Source organism: Onychomys torridus, chromosome 1 (assembly GCF_903995425.1).
Source record: "Onychomys torridus chromosome 1, mOncTor1.1, whole genome shotgun sequence".
In the NCBI taxonomy this organism is placed as follows: Eukaryota; Metazoa; Chordata; class Mammalia; order Rodentia; family Cricetidae; genus Onychomys; species Onychomys torridus.
The window spans coordinates 126780302-126798570 of record NC_050443.1 but is presented as its reverse complement, the minus strand read 5'-3'; the positions used below and the strand labels follow the sequence as shown (position 1 = coordinate 126798570).

Here is an 18269-nt window from a genome sequence, read left to right as displayed (position 1 = left end):
AGAGAGGAGTGCTGGGGCTCTGGCCCCACAGGGTTGCCCTGAAGATCCAGCACAAGTAAGAAGACCTTAGCGTGTGTGCATGCGTGCGTGCGTGCGTGCATGCATGTGTGGGGGGGGTGGGGGGTGGGGTCTGTCATATTATAGATGAGGAAAGTTGCTCAGAGAGGTTAAGTTTCTGGCCCACAGTCACACAGCAAAGTATGGGATGGAGAAGCAATCCCCATGTTATTTCTGTTCCTTGCTTATTTTTGCAGGTCCTCCATTATAGACCCTAGTCCATTGCTGAACTGGGGTCTCCTTCTGGGGGCAGGGGGCTGTGCACTCCTAGTGTGTCCTGGTTATTAGGTACCCTTCCTCCCATGAGGCAAGATCCCATTAAAGGTGCCCCATGAGTCAAGCTGCTGTCTCAGAGGCCCCTGTGCCTGGGCTCTGTGTTTCACCCTGAACCAGCAGGTTGTGATGAAGTTGCTTTCAGTTCCAAAGCTTGAGGTAGAGACCTCCTTGGTGATCCCTGGCACTTCTCTGGGTTTTACACCCTCTTTCCATCTGTGAACCTGTCTTGCAGCCTGTCAGAGAGACACCACCCAGGGCATGAAGACCACTTCCCATCAGATCAGCCTGCCTCCTGACCACAGTGCTCATCTCCTCAGGGTTAGCAAGGACAGTTGGGGATCCAGAGCTGAGGGAGGGTGTGGGCACAGCGAGCCCTTGGCCTGGGATGCCGCTGTGACTCCAGGGAGCACCTTAGCCTCTCTGGGTATTATGGTTCCACTGGGGAAACCAGGAGTTGAGGCTAGCCCCACAGGCTAGCCCACAGGGGTCCAAGATCCATGATCAACACATGCCAGACTTGTCCTCCCAGGGAAGATCCTGAGTCAGATTCAGGAAGATTGGAGGGCAGCATTCCAGAGCACAGCCCCTCCCTGGCCTTCCTTCTATGCGGCGGCAGGAGGGGAGGGGGCAGGCAACCAGAGGAACCTCCCGGTGATGTCCCGCCCCAGGGACGGGATCCACCCCACTGTCCCATAGCATTCCTGTCCTCTTCACCTCATGCTTCAGCTGTCTATAACCTCAAGCCAGGACCTGGGGCCCTCTCCAGGCCCCATTGAGGTGCCTCAGGTCCCTTCTCTCTGGAGGTGGAAGGTGGACTCACTGCAATCTAACTTGGGATAGGACTCCTCCAAAGCATGGCAGGTGTGGAGGTTCACCTCGCCCAGAGCACCCATCTCCCTCATCACCTCCAGCACTCAGCACCACACTCAACACACTGCAGGCTGGCCACAGTTCCTGTCGAGGGACTTGTGTGTGTGTGTGTGTGGGGGGGCCCGCTGTGGATCTGTGGACAGCTTTAATTCACTGCTTCAAGGGCTCAGCTGGTCTGCTCAGGTACTCTTCATAATTAGCATCCCCTGGTGGACATTTACTATCCCAGGTATCCTGTTTTCCAGAGAGGAAAACTGAGGCTCAAAGAGGGAGGGTATACAAGTTCACCCAGTCCAGGAAAAAGCTGGCCCTCCCTGCATTTAGGAGCTAGAAATCTGATTCAGGCAAAGTGTGGGGTGCTGGTGGGTGGTTTATGGCACAAAAGCTGAGGGAATGGTAGCTGTGGGGAGGGAGGGACAGCCAGGCTGCACAAACACCTGTTGGCCACTCTCATAGCACCTGGGTCATGTTTGACACTGGGTGGAGAGCTTGCTCCAAGGAAGCAGGGTTACCAGGCTGAGCAGAAGAGGCACCAGAAAATGGGGTTTCAGAGGAGAAAGCATCCTTTTGTGTGGCACAAGTTTACCTCATACAAAGTGAGACAGGTTTATACTAAAATGTATTTGTTGTTTGTCTGAAATACACATGTCAACACATTCTTGTATTATATCTGTCGATTCTACAAGGAAGAGTACAAGGTACCCAGGAAGTAAGTTGAGCCAGTTTGTGATAAGGGTGACAATATACTGTATATCTGCGGAAACTGAGGCCCAGAGCAACTGGGCACTGGCAGGCAGAGGTAGGTCCTGGGTCTGCAAACCCACCCCAGGCTCTGCCTCAGTCTCCGGTGGGCTGCCTTTCACCTTGCCATCCTCGCTCACCACCCACTTGAGGCTGACTTCCTCACAGGGAGTGAATGTTCACAGCTGGGTTATCACCTCCTAAAAATAGGGCTGAGTGATGGATGGGGGCTGTAGCCAACTCTGCAGCCACACAGGGTGGGTGGGAAGTGGGGACCCAAAGTCCTAGTGCCCATGACCTGGGGTGTCACTGAGACCCAGGGGCTGTACTATGCCTAGGGTATAAGAAGCCGGTCTGTCCCAAGATCTTCAAAATGCTCAGAACCACCTGGAGCCACAGGGTGGCAACTCATTTGCCACCAGGTATCTGGCCAAGCAGTAGGATGTGTCTGCATCTGGATATAGGGCCCAAGAGTGGCCAGTCTCTGAAGTCATGCCTTAGGAAGAGCCATCTAAGAGCAGGACCACCTCAGCTGGGCCCTGTTCTCAGAACTCCCTATGACCCGCTTTCCTTTTTAAGCCAGTGTCTCCTGTACCCGGTTGGCCTCAAACTCACATGTAGCCAAGGATGACTCTGAACTTCTGATCTCTTGCCTCTATCTCCTGAGTCCTGAGATTGTGTGGTAACATTCCCTGTTTATGTGGTTCTGGGGATCGAACCCAGGGACTTGTGCATGCTACACTGAGGATCCAGGCACTGAGGTGCTGAGCCCCAGCACTTCAAGCTGAGGGCAGTGAGTGTTGTTTACAGGGGTGAACTGGCCACTCTTAGTATAGACATCTATTCACCAAGACCAAGAGACCAGTGGGCGCTCACCAGCAGACACTCACAAAGGGACAGCCACACATGTACCGCCACATGTCCTTTCCTCTCAGTCCCTGGATGCACTTTCAACACCCAAGCTTAGGTCTCTGGGGTCACCTAGCACCCACAAATGCAAGGCCTGGGTGGGCTGCGGGCTGCTGTGGCCACGGGCATGTCTCCTTAGCTGTGTTCCAAGAAAAGTGACAAAAAAATCTATGTTTGGACTCTTGGGGACTGTGGCCTCTGCTGGGTAAACCTCAATGGTGTTGCTTTGCCAGACCCTTCCTGTATGTATCTCAGGCCTGACACCAGGCACAGGGAAGTGGAAGGGCCCCCCAAGTGCCAGGTCCCTTCCACAACCCTGCCCAGCAGCACTGGCTGTGGGCAGACAGTGTCTCCACTTCCTGCCCTTTGGCCCTCTTAGCACAGAGCCCCCTGCCTGCAGCCCTGCGTGGCTGTGCCTGGTGACTGCGCTCGGCGGAGAGACAGCTGCAGAATTACAATATTAAATGCAGCCACACTGAACACGGCCTCGATCCAATTACGTGAGGAAACAAGAGGAGCCGCTTAGGCTAATCTGGTTATTCCGCCCTGGCTAGTCCTCCAAGCCACAGGGAACCCGAGAGGGGAGCTGCCTGGGTGGGCACGGACCGGACTGGGGGTCCTGGACCATTCCCGGTTTCTGCAGGCAGTGACAAGGGCCTTCCTTCCTTACCCCGTGAACACTGCTGCAGCCTAGGTGCCCAGTCTGGCTCACAGGGACCTCACAGGAAAGGGCAACAACTCAGATTCAGGGATGCCAGTGTTAATCTGAGGGGCTGGTTCAGATAGGGTGACTGAGGAAGAGACAGATGGTGACTTTGGGTGGAGGCCAGCTTGAGGACAAGGAGCTGGGTGGCTGAGGAGTGTTGTAGAGGGACCAGCAGGCACCAAGTGGGGACAGATGTGGCAAGTTCCAGAACATAAAAGAAAGCCAAGGTATGGAGGGGGGCAGCCAGATGGGGCACCCTGGCAAGGACCATGGGTTTGTTCTGAGGTAAGGCTGAAGTAGGATTTGATTCAGGCTCCTAGAGGCCAAGGGGCTGGCTGTTGTGTGGACAGCCTGGAGTGGTGCAGGCTTCTGTTGTCTACAGGCAGGAGAAATGCCCAGAGCAGGGTGGGGGCAGGGCTGGGCCCCCTCCTTTCTGTAAGAAGGTCTTGCAGACCACCATGTATGTGCTGGTTGGAGGTGGGGGAATGGGAGAGGCCTTGGCTTGCATCCCCTAATAGCCTGACATGGTACACAATTCCATCTCCCACCCCTGACTCCCACCCTGCCCTGCCAGCCTATAGAAACCCCGGGGAATTAGCTAGGGAGGGCTAGGCTTTCTGGGAGGTCCTTGGTAAGGGACCTGATAGGAAGGAAGGACAGCTGAGTTGTGTACACAGGGCAGCAGGTGGTGGGGACAAGATACAATGTACGGTAAGAGGCTGGACTGGAGTGGGAGGGGGCAGGCTGTGAACTGTGACCCAAGCAGAGGGACCAGCAAGTGCTAAGCCTGGAGGTGGGGGAGGCTGGGCAGGAGATGGACGGACAGTGGGGCACAGGTGAACCTGACATCTCTGGAGAAGAGGGATGGGCGGGGCTAGGGAGGTAGAGTGGAGATGAGGAGGGAGAAGAGGGTGCTTCCCTTCGGAGGTGAAGCCAGGCCTGAGCGTCACCAGGGCCCCAGGGGTGAGCAGTAGAGAGCTAGTGGATGTTCTCAGTAGAAGCAGGAGGAGCTTCTGCTCTGTGGAAAATGGGGAAAGCAGGGTTTCCTGGGAAGAGCTAAACTGACCTGGGTTGTCCAAGTCTTCTTCAAACTGTGAGCAATCTAATTCCCTTCTCTGAGCCTGGGGTTGTTTTCTTTGTAAGCATGGTTCAATTTCTTCTTTTAAATCTTAAAAACAAATTACTGTTACATTTATTTGTTATTTTTTTTATGCGATTGTACGGGCACTCACATGCCATCGCACATGTGTGGAGGTTATAGGACAAGTGATAATTGGTTCCCTCCCTCCACCATGTGGATCCCAGGGATTGAATCCAGGCTGCCAACCTCGACGGCAAACACATTTACTTGATGAGCCATCTTGCCAGCTCTGTCTTTTAGATTTTTTTTTTTTTTTTTTTTGTGGAGCTGGGAATGGAACCCAGAGCCTCCTGCATGCCTGGCAAACGCTGCTTAGCCATTAAATTCATTTGAAAACTAAGATGTGTAATCAACCCTAGCATCCGGGGGGATGGTTCTAAGGCACCCCCTTTCCTGAGGTACCAGATCCTGCAGATGTTGGAGTCCTTTGCATAAAGTGATAAAGTGTTTGCATATAACCCACCAGCGTCCTTCTGTGTACTTTAAATCCTGTCTAGATTCCTTTTAATTCCTAGTATAGTGTAAATTCTGTGTAAATACATGCTACACTGTATTGTTTGGGTAATAATGACAAGGAAAAACCCTTGCTTGCTTGGCGGAGGCACAGTTTCATTGTTGTTCAGTATGGACACACTCCCTCCCCCAGTACTTTGCCCCAGGCTTGGTTTGAATCTATGGGTATGGAGGGCTGGGTATAAGTCACAGACCAGCAGACTTACCCCTTGGGGGCTGGAGGGAGGGATGGCTCAGTAATTAATAGTGCTGGCCGCTCTTACAGAGGACTGGAGTTCCATTCCCAGCATCCCTTCAGGTGGCTCACAACCTCTTGTAACTCCAGCTCCAGGGAATTTGACACCCCCTTCTGACTTCCCCAGGTGCCTGCACTAACATCTCTCTCTGTCTCTCTGTCCCTGTCTCTCTGTCTGTCTCTCTGTCTCTCTCTGTCTCTCTCTGTCTCTCTCTCTCTCTCTCTCTCTCTCTCTCTCACACACACACACACACACACACACACACACACACACACACACCTTACAGTTCTAGAATTCAGTAAATTTTTATGTATGTATCCTGTGTTCTAAGATGGCAGGTGTACACTGTCATGCCAGGTTATGTGGTGCTGGGGCTTGAACCCAGAGCCTTGTGCATGCTAGCCAAGTGCTTTAGCAACTGAGCTTCATCCCTAGAGCGTTTTTGTCATGCTAAGAAGCAGCATCAGGTTTGTTAACTATAAATGCAGACCAAAATAAGCACCTGATTCAGAGGGCCACGTGAAAGCTGCCTGGTAGAGACCTATGTAGTGTGTGGCACACAACAGGTAATGAACAGGATTGAGCTTAGGGTACAGGGACACAGGCCTTGCCTGTGAGACCCCCCCAGATGTCCCCTCCCCTGAGTGCTGCCCATTCCTACAGATCTATACCGCTAAGGACCCTAGAGGCAGGTGTTGGAAAACCGGAGGCAGGAGAGGAGTTGGGGGGGAAGAAGGCCTCTGGTGGTCCCTGTACAGCTTTGAGAGCCAGCTGCTGCTCAGAGGGGACAGAGACAGGTGGCTACAGCAGGCAGGTGTAAGCACAGCTTCTGACAGCAAGGACTCAGGCTGGGGAACTTTAAGGGGGTCCCTAACAACCCTGAAACCGCCACCTAGGTCACAATTAGGTGATATTATCAAGGTTCAAGGTCTGCCTTTCCCCAAAAGGGTGATTGTTCCTCTTCCTCTTCTTCCTCCTCCTCCTCTTCAATAAGGTTTCTCTATGTAGCTCTGGAACTGCCCTAGAGCTTGCTATATAGACCAGGCTGGCCTCAAACTCATAGAGATTTACCTCTTCTTCCCAGGAGCTGGGATTAAGTCCTAGCACACTTCTTGATCATTTAAAATCAATCATGGATGGAGATGCAGCTCAGTGATAGATCCTAGAATGCACAAAACCATAGGCTCAGTCCCCACATCACAAAAAACCAAAAAGCAACAACAACAAAACCAACTAACCAACCAACCAACAAAAAAAAACAAAAAAAAAAAAAAAAAGAAATCAATCACGGCGAGTTATTTGATCCCTAGTTGCATGATGATTGGGGGAGGGGGAGCACTTGGTAACATCACAGCACTCTGGTCTTGCAGCCTGGCTTGGCCAGACCCTCCTGACAGAGTTGGCAGAATGTCAAGAATGGCCCAGGACAGGCCCTGGCTTTCCAAGGGCTCTGTCTAATACATGGGGTTCTGTGAGCACAGATGTGACCGTCGCAAAGCCATCAGTACCAAAGCCATGGGTACTGTCAGAGCAGGTGGTGACTGGCCAAAGAAGGAAGAGACGTGGCAGGTGGAAACGATTAGGGGTAGGCTGTGTTCATCCGACACCCCATAAATGCTTCTTCTGCTGGGAGGTCAACCGCACAGCATCCCACCCTTCCAAGTCCCCAGCCCAGCAGAACAGGGCCGTCCCTCCTCCTAACAGCTGTCTTGGAGCGTTTCAGGGCAGTCAGGGAAAGGCAAGGAGCATGAAGGTGAGACCCAGGCACTTGATGGGCAGGCCTGGCAGAAGTCTGCAGCTCAGGACTTTGTACTGGCACCGCCACCCGCTGCCTTCCAAGTGGTCACATCCACATCTGGGTCAGCACTGGTCATGTGCAGCACCACACCCACCAGCTCACACAACTGGATTAGGAAGTGTGAGGCTTCAGTGATGAGCTGAGACCCAGATGACGGACGGGGTGGGGCCATGCGGGAAGGCCAGACCAGGGGCTAGCCCAGAGTCAAGCAATGCCAATGCCTCTGTGGCAGTGCTACAGGTGGGAAGAGGAGGCTTAGCCTTGGGAGAGGGAGGAAGTCCTTCTCAGCCAGAGGACATGGAACGGGATGATTTGGGGAATTCTCAGGCAGGATGAAAGGCTAGGAAGTCCACACAGCTTGGCTATCAGAGGCTTGGGTTGTTGGGAAATTGGTCCTTGAGGGTGAGCGTCCAAGGCTGGAAGCCAGGACAAGGCTGAGGTGGATGGGAGTGAAGCCCCTACCTCTTGGTGCCGTACATGATGAAACTCCAACGTGCTGCCCTCCTCTACCCCGTGTGGGGACTCTAGGATGTTGGGGTGTCACATCTACAGGATTCCTCTTCAAAAGACCTGAAGGATTTCTGCACTTGGCATGTGGGAGAGTCGAGACCCCTGGAGGTCACATGCCACCGACTTCAGACCTACTGTCCTCAATTGATGTCACCAGCCCCTGGCAAATGCTGGATGTAGAGGTGAGCAGGGTAGTGCCTCCTCACTCCAGCCTCGCCCTCTTCCAACCTTGAGGTCCCCATAATTAGCATGTGCCGTTGGCCTCCAGAGCAGCTGGTGCTGGCTTCTGTCTTCCCGCTCTGGTCTCATTCCCCCTGCTCAGAGCACCATCACCCCACTGTACAGCAAGCAGACTGTACTCAGAGAAGTAAGGGGACTCCATGGGCAAAAAGGGACTGAGTGAGTATCAGGATTTGAACCCCAGCCTGAGGACTCCAGCTGCCTGGGTTTCCCGCTCCCTCCGATCCCCTTGTTATATTTCTGTAAGCGCTGCAAATCCTTCAGAGACGAGTCGGGAATAAATAAATACGCGCATAAGTAAATAATGAGAGGCTGCAGCGAGACGCTGACACTGGGTCAGTGCTGGGACTCGCTGTCCTGATGCAAGTGGGAGACAGCGTAGGGCGTGGCCCACCAACTTGCCACTCTAGGTCAAGGCTGGGGCAGCAGGAGCTGCCATGCACTGATGTGATGCTGGGAAGGCACTGTCTAGGGATGGGGTGGGGGGTACGGACTGAGTTTAGGTGGGGGTGGCCAGCTCAGCGGTTGGCACAGCCTGAGCCAGCTCCTCACCCTGTAGCTAGCTTCTCCTCATTTCTCTGTTCCTGCTTCAATGCAAATGTGTTGACACATTCATCTCTCCACCCCTGTGAGCACGCGGGCAGGATTAGCTCCGCACTTGTAAGGGACAGGGCTGAGTCCCCCAAGCCAGAGGAAGCAGGGCCCTTCGGCCTTCCTTGATGGGCACAGAGCATGGTGTGAATAGGGAGGGCAGAATCCAGCCTCTGAAAGGAAGGACTGAATGTCTTGGTGGTGGCTAAAAGGTGAGAGATCCCCCGAGCACGCGGGGAAGGGTATCTTGGCCCTGACTGATGCCTTCATCCTGGGTGTGTGTGAGGCCAGTGTTGGCTGGTGGGAGGCAGCCCCTGGCTCTGCCAGCAGCTGCCTGAAGCCTTGTTTACAAAGCTGGTGAAGGAGGTAAGGCCAGATGGAGGAGGCCAGGGGCTACCCCCATCCTGCATATAGGAAGGAGTGTGCATGTTGCGTGCACTTGAGTTACATGGGCCTCCCTCCCATTGTCTGCTCCCAGCCCTCCCAGGCCCTGGGCAGAGCATCCCAGGACAGCCTCCGAAGGTGACATGGCTATTTCTGGGCCTGGTTCTCTGCCAACAGCAGCAGGAAAATGAGTGAGAGAGGGCACGGAGCGGGGAGGTGCTGCTGAGAGAGGGGCCCCTGCCCCTAGCCACAGTGAGCCCTTGAGTCTGAGCTCTGCCTGGATGTACTTTCCACCCTGGGCTTCCTAACAGAATGGCTCCAGCCTTCCTCCTGCCCCCGCTTCCCTGAGCTCCACTTTTTATATATGTAAAATGGGTGGGCAGTACCCACTTGGAGAAGTACTAGATGGGATTCAACACATGGCAGAGGGTGAGAATATCTTGTCTGGATAAAACAGATGTGTATGAGAGCTCTTACCCTACACCCCATCCTTAGGGACCCCAGCCCTGTTCCCTCCAGCCCTTTGGGAAGACCAAAAGCTGCTGAGCCATGTATGCACTTAAAGGAAATGCCCCCGCAGGGAGCAAGCCCAGGGGATTGTGGGAGAGGCATGGACATGTGGGTCAGAGCACTCCCATGTTTCATTCCCAGCTCTCCTTACCCAGCCTGTTTACACAGGTACATTGTTCCCATTATGCAGATGGAAACACTGAGGCTCAGAGTTTCTATCTGAGGCTTGAGTTCCCTGGCATGGCAATGGGATTCAAGTCCTCAGCTGTTAGGCTGTGGGGAGGAGGGGGGGAGGTGTGTGGTGGTGGTAGTGCTTGGCAGACAGAAGCTGGGAGGTCAGGAGGAGCCCTGGAGTTGTTGGGGGCCCATATAGGGAACAGGTGGGCTAAGCTGGCCCTATTGGCAGCAGAGAAGCCACCTGGGAAGGTTAGGAGGCCCCAATAGAGTCCAGTGCCGATTCTGTCCTGTTCAATTTTAAACCGAAGTGCAAACAAGCCCCAGTGCCCGGCGCTCCTGCCCAAATCAAATTGGTGCTATGATTTCTCTGCGGGCGGCGAGCAGCTTTCCGGAGAGGAAGGGGGAGGCTGGCATGGGGTGTGAGAGCCAGCAGGGATGAGGCCATTTGTCTGGGGCAGCCGGCTTGGCTGGCCGGGATCTTCCACCCAAATTAAATTTTAACCCAGCTCGTAAATCTTCCTCCGAGTCCCTCCCCCGCCAGTCTACAGTAGCTGCTGTGTAGATGCACTGGGACCAGGGACTGTGCTGTCCCCTCATCCCTTGTGGCCACTGGGCCAAAGGGCCTGCCTGTCTCGGGGAGTGGGACAGTGGCCTAGAAACAGGCTCTGAGACTCACAGGTCACTGACTACAGGGGACAGCAAATGACCTGGCCTGGCTGTCCAGAGTGGGAGCCAGGTGATTGGTAGGAGCTGGGGTCCAGTGGGGCCTCTTCCCAGCAACTGAGGTCTCCTAATATGTGTATATAGGCTGCATATGGAGGACAGGGTCCACCCTAGCTGTCATTCCTCAGGTGACATCCACCTTCCTTGCCCTCTGAGACAGTCTCCCACTGGCTTGGGACTGGCCAGTTATGCTACCCTGACCAGCGAGATCCTGAGATCCTTTTGTCTCCATCTCCACAGCACAAGGATAAGAAGCACATGCGACCACACCCTATTTTGTTTTGTTTTTTCTAACCTAAGTTCTAGGACCAAACTCAGCTCCTCACGCCTGAGTGGCAAGCACTTTCTACTAAGCCCAAGGTGTCCTGACTTCTCTGGTTTCCTCAGCAGTGCACATAGTTGGGGTACAGGGAGAATGAGGCAAAGTCCTGGGGGCCATGGAAGCTGTCTCTGATCAGGAGGAGTAACTTTGGGTCCCCTTCCTTTCCTGTAGATGGTGAGGGATCTTGTGACCCCTCTGCTGGAGAGCAGTGAAGGACCCCCCTGAGTGAGTGCTAGGATTGGGGGGAGGGGCAGCTCTGTCTCAGCTCTGTGACTGAGGTAGTGTGTGGTCCATGTGTACCCTAGGACTCAGCAATGCAAGCCCCCAGAGCCTGGGTCCTGTACAGAGCAAGAGTGAAGCTGTGGAGGTGTACCAGGTCTGCTATCAGTCACACACATTGATACACGAAGCCCCGAGGACCTTGGGCACAGTGTGACCTCATGACAACAATCAGTTTGGAGCAAAGGACAGTCCCTGTGGTGTAGGGTGCTGCCACCTCGCTCTCCCAGCCTCTCTCTCCTTCAGCTTTCTACTCTCCAGTGAGTCTGCTGTCCTCAGGGGGAGGCCCAGCCTGCTTCCCCACTGCCAGGCTCCCACACTGGGCTGCCACCAGCTCGGTCTTTATCTCCTGCCCTGGGGCCTTTGCACACATCGCTATTGCATTTGGGGGTGTGTTCTGTCCTCAGCCCGCTGCCTCACTTCTCCACTCCTGCCCCAGGGATGATACAGTGTTTTCAGCCATGTTTAGGGAGGAAGGAAGGTTCAACCCTGGCCATGCGAACCCCTTTTCACTGCCCCTAGCGCCCTGTGACTCCTGTGTGTGCACTAGGAACAGTGGTAAGAAAGAGTCACCAGCCCTATCTGATGCTCAGGAGAGGTTACAATGTCCTTTTTTTAGCTGGTGATGTACAAACTGGAGATGCCCACACAGGGAGGCGACCCTTCCCCTGCCACCCACATCTCCTGCCGCCCCTGCCCCTGGCAGAGCTGCCCACAGACCCTCATGACTCTGCGTGCTTCCCACAGCTCTTCTTTCTTCCCACACAGGCAGCCGGGGCTGCCATGGTGATCTATACCTCAAATGTGGGTTTGTTGTTCTCTGCGGTGTGCAATTAACATCCCCACCAGTAAACGATGCAACCATATTTCACCTGCACCCTAACGTGGACCACAAAGGCATTAAAATAAATAATGGTGCAGTTAAGCAAGGCCTGGGATTTGCTGTCTGGCAGAACACCTGCACCCCATGTGCCCCACAGCTGCCCCCCACGTGCACTGTTGCTTCTCTGGTCCCTGATGATGCCTGGGACAAAGTTCATCAGCATGCTCTGCCACCCCTGCCCCACCGGCCTGAGCTGTACTCCCATCCCTTCGTGCACCTCAGGACTTCTGGTCAGGACAGCAAGTTAGAGCCCGGGACAAAAGGGGAGACCCCAGCCTGTATCTTGTCCTTAACTATAAAGATTGTATTCCCTGGGAGTTCAGGGGCACTGGCGGGGCTTGTACCTCCCATTATGTCCCTGTCACTCCCCCACTATCCTCTCATCCTCCTCCCATCCCCCACCACCACACCCCACCTTCCCCACCGTCTCCACTCCCATCCGGACCTCTAGGCTGGGCTCGATTCTCAGATGAGGTCTGTGGTGTCCTCCAGGCCTCTGAGGTCATGAAATGGACTCACTTGCTCTTGCTAACATCACTGTGTGCCCAACCCAGCCACTGCACGGAGCATGGTAGTGACTCCTGTGTCTGTCATTTGCTCTTCTTCCATGATGGGCTCAGTCACCCCCTCATGATGCCACTCTGGACACCAGGACAGGGCTGTGGGGTGCAGACATCTAATTGACAGTGAGTAGCTGGAACCCCAGCCCAGGGCTGCCTGCTCTGTACTCTGGTTGTCTTCAGCCCCTGTTTCTGGAGATGGGAGGGATAGAGAGAGGATGGATCGGGTCAATGTGCCAGTCCCCCAGGGATGGGAGGCCTGGGGACCAGAGCCAGCAGCATGTGCCCTCATGGTCCCCTCTCCCAGCGTCACCTCTCGCTCTGTCCTTCCCTCACTCCATGGCCCTGGGGACTCTGTTACTCAGAAAGTGCTCAGCACAAATAAAGTTGAGCTGCCTGGGGACCAAGTGGCTCCTGTGAGTGGATAAAAAGTCACTGCCTCCCCCAGGGAGGGACCGGCGGGTACCCAGGGGAGCCGTAACCAGGAGATGGAGAGATGTGCGTCACTTCACAAGGTTCAGCTGCCAGGTGGGTCTGTGAGGGGGTGGAGAGAGGGACAGTCTCAGGACAGAGGGACCTTGGGCACAGCTGTCCTGGGAGCTTCGGGTTTTCTGGGAGTGGTGACCTCAACTTCAACTTCCCTTACTAGGCTTTCAACCATGGTCCCTCACAGACCTCCCTGGCTGGCCAGTCCTGGCTGTGAGTACAGTTCCACCTGCCTCGTTCTGTTTTTTCCCAGCGAGGTTGTGTGACCCAAGGCAAGACAAGTCACCGATCTGGGTCTGAGCTGCCTTGTTGATGAAATGCGGACAGTGGGACTGGAGAGATGGCTCACGGACTTGAGTTTAATCTCCAGAACCCACATAACAAACAAACAATATAACAACAAAGACTAAACCAGCCCAATATGGAGGCGCTAGAGAGGCAGACAGGTAGATGGATCCCTGGGGCTCACTGGCCAGGAGTCTAGTAAACCAGTGAGTTCCAGGTCAGTGAGAGAGCCTGCCTCAAAAAGAAAAGGTGGGGGCTGGAGAGATGGCTTAGCGGTTAAAGGCACTGGTTGCTCTTCCAGAGGACCCAGGTTCAATTCCCAGCACCCATATGGCAGTTCACAACTGTCTGTAACTCCAGTTCTAGGAGATCTGACACTCTCACAGACAGACATGCAGACAAAACACCAATGCACATGAAAAGAAGAAGAGGATGGCTCTTGAGGAACGACATCTGTGATTGGCAGGCTTCGTGCAAGGCAGTGAGCTCCAGCCCCAGAGCGTACACACTTCTCCAGGGTTGCCCCCAGCACTACACAGGCTGCGGGGTGCCCTCTAAAACTGGACAGGCTTCAACATAGGCATGCAGGGCAAGCTCCTCCCCTGGCCCCTAGGGCTCCCCCTGGACTTCTTCCCCCCCTACCACCCCCGGTTCCACTCCTGGGAGAGGTGAGTCCATCCTGAGTGCCTGGTGGGTCCTGGCACAAGGTAGAGCCAGGGAGAATGAAGTCATGAGGATGCTGCTGAGACAGGGAAGGAAGAGTCCCAGGTGTCTGCACCCACTTACAGAGTGGCAGTCAAGACCTAGCCCCGCCCCGTGTGCCCTTGGCAGGATGAGTACTAACCTCTCTGAGCCTCGTTCTGCTCCTCTGTGAATCAGACTTGAACCAGGTGCTGTCTTTTTTAGTTTTTTGTTTGTCTGAGACAGGGTTCCTCTGTGTAGCCCTGGCTGTCCTGGAACTCGGTCTGTAGACCAGGCTGGCCTTGAACCCAAAGATCTACCTGCCTCTGTCTCCTGAGTGTCAGGATTAAAGGCCTGCGCCACCACTGCCTGGCATTGTTTTTTTTTTAGTTTTTTGAAGCAAGGTCTCATGTAGCCTAGCCTGGTCTTAAATTTGCTGTGGATGATCCTAAATTTCTGCTCCTCCTGCCTTCATGTCCCAGGTGCTGAAATTGTAGCTCCAGAGTGTGTGTGTGAGGCGAACACTCTAGGAGCCGAGCCTCACCCCCAGGCCCCAGGGAAGGTATTAACGATTTAGTATCTCTTCCTAGGCAACCAAAGGAGAGACAGCGGCACGCCTGGGGCCCAACAGTCCTGCGGTTCTAACCCTCCTGGGGGCTGAGGCGCCCTCCCGGCCTGACTTCCCACACTCCTGGGTCTCGTGTCCCGTCCCATACAGTTGAGTCTGGAGCCCAGGACAGGGGCTGAGAAAGTGCAAATCAAATCCAAGCTAGCATGCCGGCAGGTGGGACCTGAGCCCACTCAGTCCTTTGCAAATGATCTGCACAGTGTTTTTCCTGTCTGGGAACCTAATCGTCAGCAGTTATTTATTGTTGTGTTTCCTAGTGGGTAGGAAAGCCACAAATAAGTAAATCTGGGCAGCAGGGTACAATTATTGAGCCCAGCGCTTTATTTCCCAGCTCGTCTCCAGCCTGGCCCACGGCAGATCGATGGTAATTTATGACGAGGCCCGTGGGGGAGTGAAGGTGGCGGCGGCGGAATAACCACCTTGCCGCTCATCACCCAGCCTGGACAGCTGTGCCTGCTTACAGGTGGCTCGGGCACCGGGGACTGGGCAGGGGACATTGCTAGAGGACGCGCGGCCAGCGGCCCAGGCCTCCTGCCTGCTCATCAAACAGGTCCCTGCTCTGTGGCGGCAGCGTGACCAGACTGCACTAGGGATGAGGGGGACACCAGTGAGTCCCCATCAAGCGGTTTGGGTTCATCTCGGGTAGGGTTGGCAGAAGCAGAGCCTGAGACAAAGATTAGCAACTGAGTTCTTGGAGAAAGCCCACAAGAGGAAGGAAGGTAGGCAAAGGACCAGGGTCAGTGCGCCAGGCCAGGGACTCAGCACCTCCGGACAGGCCAGTCTCAGGCAGTTGGTGCTAGGCTCTAGCTTGCTCCGAGGAGGATGAGGGGATGGGAAAATGGAATGGGGAGGGGGAACAAGAGCTAGCCTCCTGTGCAACAGTGGCCATCGCACCTCGTCAGGTACTGCCAATCACAGTTCATAATTTAGATGCTGATTTTATCGTGGTCCGCGTTCTGCTAGGTTTCTCGCCATTATAATTTCATTCTTCACTCTGGGGACGTTAGGATGCTAAACCAGGGCCTAGGGTGGACAAAGCCTCCAGGGGCTGCTGACCCTGGGTGGGGCTGGGACCGGGGTCAGACTGCAGGATATTCAGCTACCTGCTTCAGGGACATGGCCTCCCCAGCACATGCTCCTAGGCTGGTACTGGTGGCTTGAATGTGGAGCCTGCTGGGCCTGCTCTGTAAACCCTCTGTGACCCTGGACTGCCATCACAGATTAGGAAACTGGTGTTCAGAGATATTGATATGCTCGTCTCAAGGAGCCCAGCAAGTGAAATTGTTTGAGACTGCTCTCCTTCCCACAGTGAGTGCTGCCTCCAAGGAAGGCAACTGAGGCCTGGAGGATCCAGTGATTTGGGGCTGACCCTTCACTCCACCAACTCTTTACAAGGACTGAGAACTCTCTCAGGGTCCTCAAAAAGAAAAAAAGTTCTGAAGACTGGAACCACCTAGGTACCCTTGGGGCATGCTCAGGTCACTTTAGGGATGGTGGGGGTCATTATGCCACCTGACACCAGCTCTATGTGGGGGGCCCAGAGGCACCATTTTCTGACCAGTGTTCATCAGAACCTAATTTGCAAACAGGCAAGGCGGCCTGCCCACTTACTCTGATTAACAAGGAACCCTCTTGGAGCCAACCCCCAACCCCCTCCCCCCGCCCGCCAAAACAGCCATCCCAAGCCAGGGACAACCAACAGCATGCCCTAGAGTATTAAAAAGCCTACTGTCCTGGCTTGTCCATCCTTGGCCTACATTAGGGGCTGGGTGGCCTCCTGGAGTGGCCCAGTGGGGTCTTGGGCCAGCATCCCAACATCAGCTTTGGAAGGAGCCTCATGGAGACCTCTTGTGTGTTTCTACTCATGAACACCTCCTGTTTGCTTGGCTTTTTAAAAAAAAAAAAAAAAAAAAAGGCGCTGGGAAAAATCAGTATTCCGGTCAGGGTGGGGTTGGGGGTGGGGAGATGCAAACAGAATGTCAGGCTAAGCAAAGGAACAGGGCTGCTAACCCTGAAACAAAAGGCACAGGCCATGGACTCTGGGCTTTGTAGATGCTGTTGGGGGGTGGAGGCCAGAGTGGCTGGAGGGCCTGGCTTAGGGTCCAGGACACGGGGAGGGAGGAGAAGGGACCGCAGAAGACAGAGCCTGTGTCTGGCCAGAATGGTGGCTTCCTGTACCCGGGTCCAGCTCACTGACCCCGTGTCCCCTTCCAGGCAGCCCTCCCTGTGAGTGTGCAAGCACCTTCCTCATGCTGGGCATGAGCTAGGGATGTGAGGCAGGGATAAGCTGATCTTGCCACTGTGGGGACCACCTTGCTGGAACCAGGCCTCTCCCAGAGCATGTTTTGAAGGCCATGCCAGCCCTGGGGAGCTAACAGGTGTTACCAAGGCAGGGTCAGCTAGCAGCTGCTAACAAGGTGACTTCACTTACCATCTCTGCAGCAGCTTTTAATTGCTAATGTGCCCCAAGAATATGCGGGCGCTGGGCCTGCAGCCTCTGCTCACTGAGGACAGACCTTCTGCAACTGGCCTCTAGGAAAGGATGGTATTTCCCTCTGCCCTTGGAGTTCTTCTAGACAGGCCTAAGATACAGGGCTGACATCCCACTCATTCTTCATCTCTGGGGGGCTCCTGCTCTGCATAGTGGCTGCACATCTTGGAGTCTGGAAGTGAACAGCGCCCTTGTTGAGTTTGAGCACAGGGGAAGAAGGGAGGGAAGCTTGGAGCTCACTTCCCTCCTGTACCTTCCTCCTTTGATGCAGCCTGCTCAGCAGCTGGGGCAGAGCATGTGCACCCTCACCCCCATGTCTGATGACAGTCCAGGCTCAGAGCAACTGAGGTGCAGGGGAGCCTGAGTGAACACAGTAAAGGAGGCCAGAAGCAAGGAAGGACCAGAGAAGGCTGCCTGAAAGGGACACTTACCAGCTGGACCTGAATGTCAGATTTCTGGAGTGCTTGGTGTGTGCCTGCCCATCTGTGTACCAGTGGAGGCCTGTGGACAACCTCGGGCACTGCCCCTCATGCTCACATTTTTTTAAGACAGTGTATTCTTTACTAAGCTGCCACCTCACCAGCACTGGGACTATGAGCAGTCACACCACCCCTGGCTTTCTATGTGGCTTCTGGGATCAAACTCAGCTCCTCCGCTTGTATGGCAAACACTTCTTTTCAAATTGACTAAAGGCTCCCCAGGCTCCTCCTTTTTCTGTGTTAGGGATGGAACCCAGGGCTTGATATACTAGGCAAACATTTTCTCCGAATCTACACTCTGCCCTGGGAGCCTTTCGAGTCCCCCGTCTAGTCTGATTCAGGCAGAGCCCCTCTACTCACAGTGCTCAGGTCTAGATCGTCCTGAAGCCCAGCATTCAGGGTCAACAGCGAGACCCTGTATCATTTGTAGAGTGGAAAGGGACTGGAGGGGGCCAAGCACAGAGGCCAAAGGCCTCTCCCTGCTGTACCTGTCTATCGGAAGTCCCAGAGCCCTCCACTTGCCACCAAAACAGCCTTCTTAGCCAACCCTGGGGTCCATAGTGGGTCTGAGCCTAGAGCACATCCAAGGTCACAGGTGGTCAGGGGCCCAGTCATGGCTTGTAACCAGGTGTGTGACTCTAGGCTGCATGTTGGGAGGGGAGAGGGCTTGCAGCTGCCAGGTCCTACTGCTCCAGGATCTGTGGTACCAGGGGCCTCATTAAGCTATAGCTGCAAAGAGGTTTGTTATTAACAAAAGCGTGTGGGGATCCTTTCCCTCCTTCCCGCTCTCCTT

At 54.6% G+C, this 18269-nt stretch overlaps 2 protein-coding genes across 9 annotated transcripts in view; one reads left to right on the top strand and one right to left on the bottom strand.

The window, feature by feature from the left end:
• Positions 1-18269, bottom strand: part of Macrod1 (mono-ADP ribosylhydrolase 1) — a 142397-nt gene that overhangs the window by 66615 nt on the left and 57513 nt on the right. The gene's annotated exons all lie outside the window — the stretch shown is intronic.
• The window catches only part of Flrt1 (fibronectin leucine rich transmembrane protein 1), a 76981-nt gene that overhangs the window by 35001 nt on the left and 23711 nt on the right, over positions 1-18269 (top strand). The window contains exon 1 of one of the 5 annotated variants that reach the window (XM_036203538.1): positions 8735-8800. The exons of the other annotated variants lie outside the window; for them this stretch is intronic. The gene's annotated coding sequence lies outside the window, so the exon portion shown is untranslated. Of the gene's footprint in view, positions 1-8734; positions 8801-18269 lie in introns of those variants that run through there. 5 annotated transcript variants of the gene reach the window in all.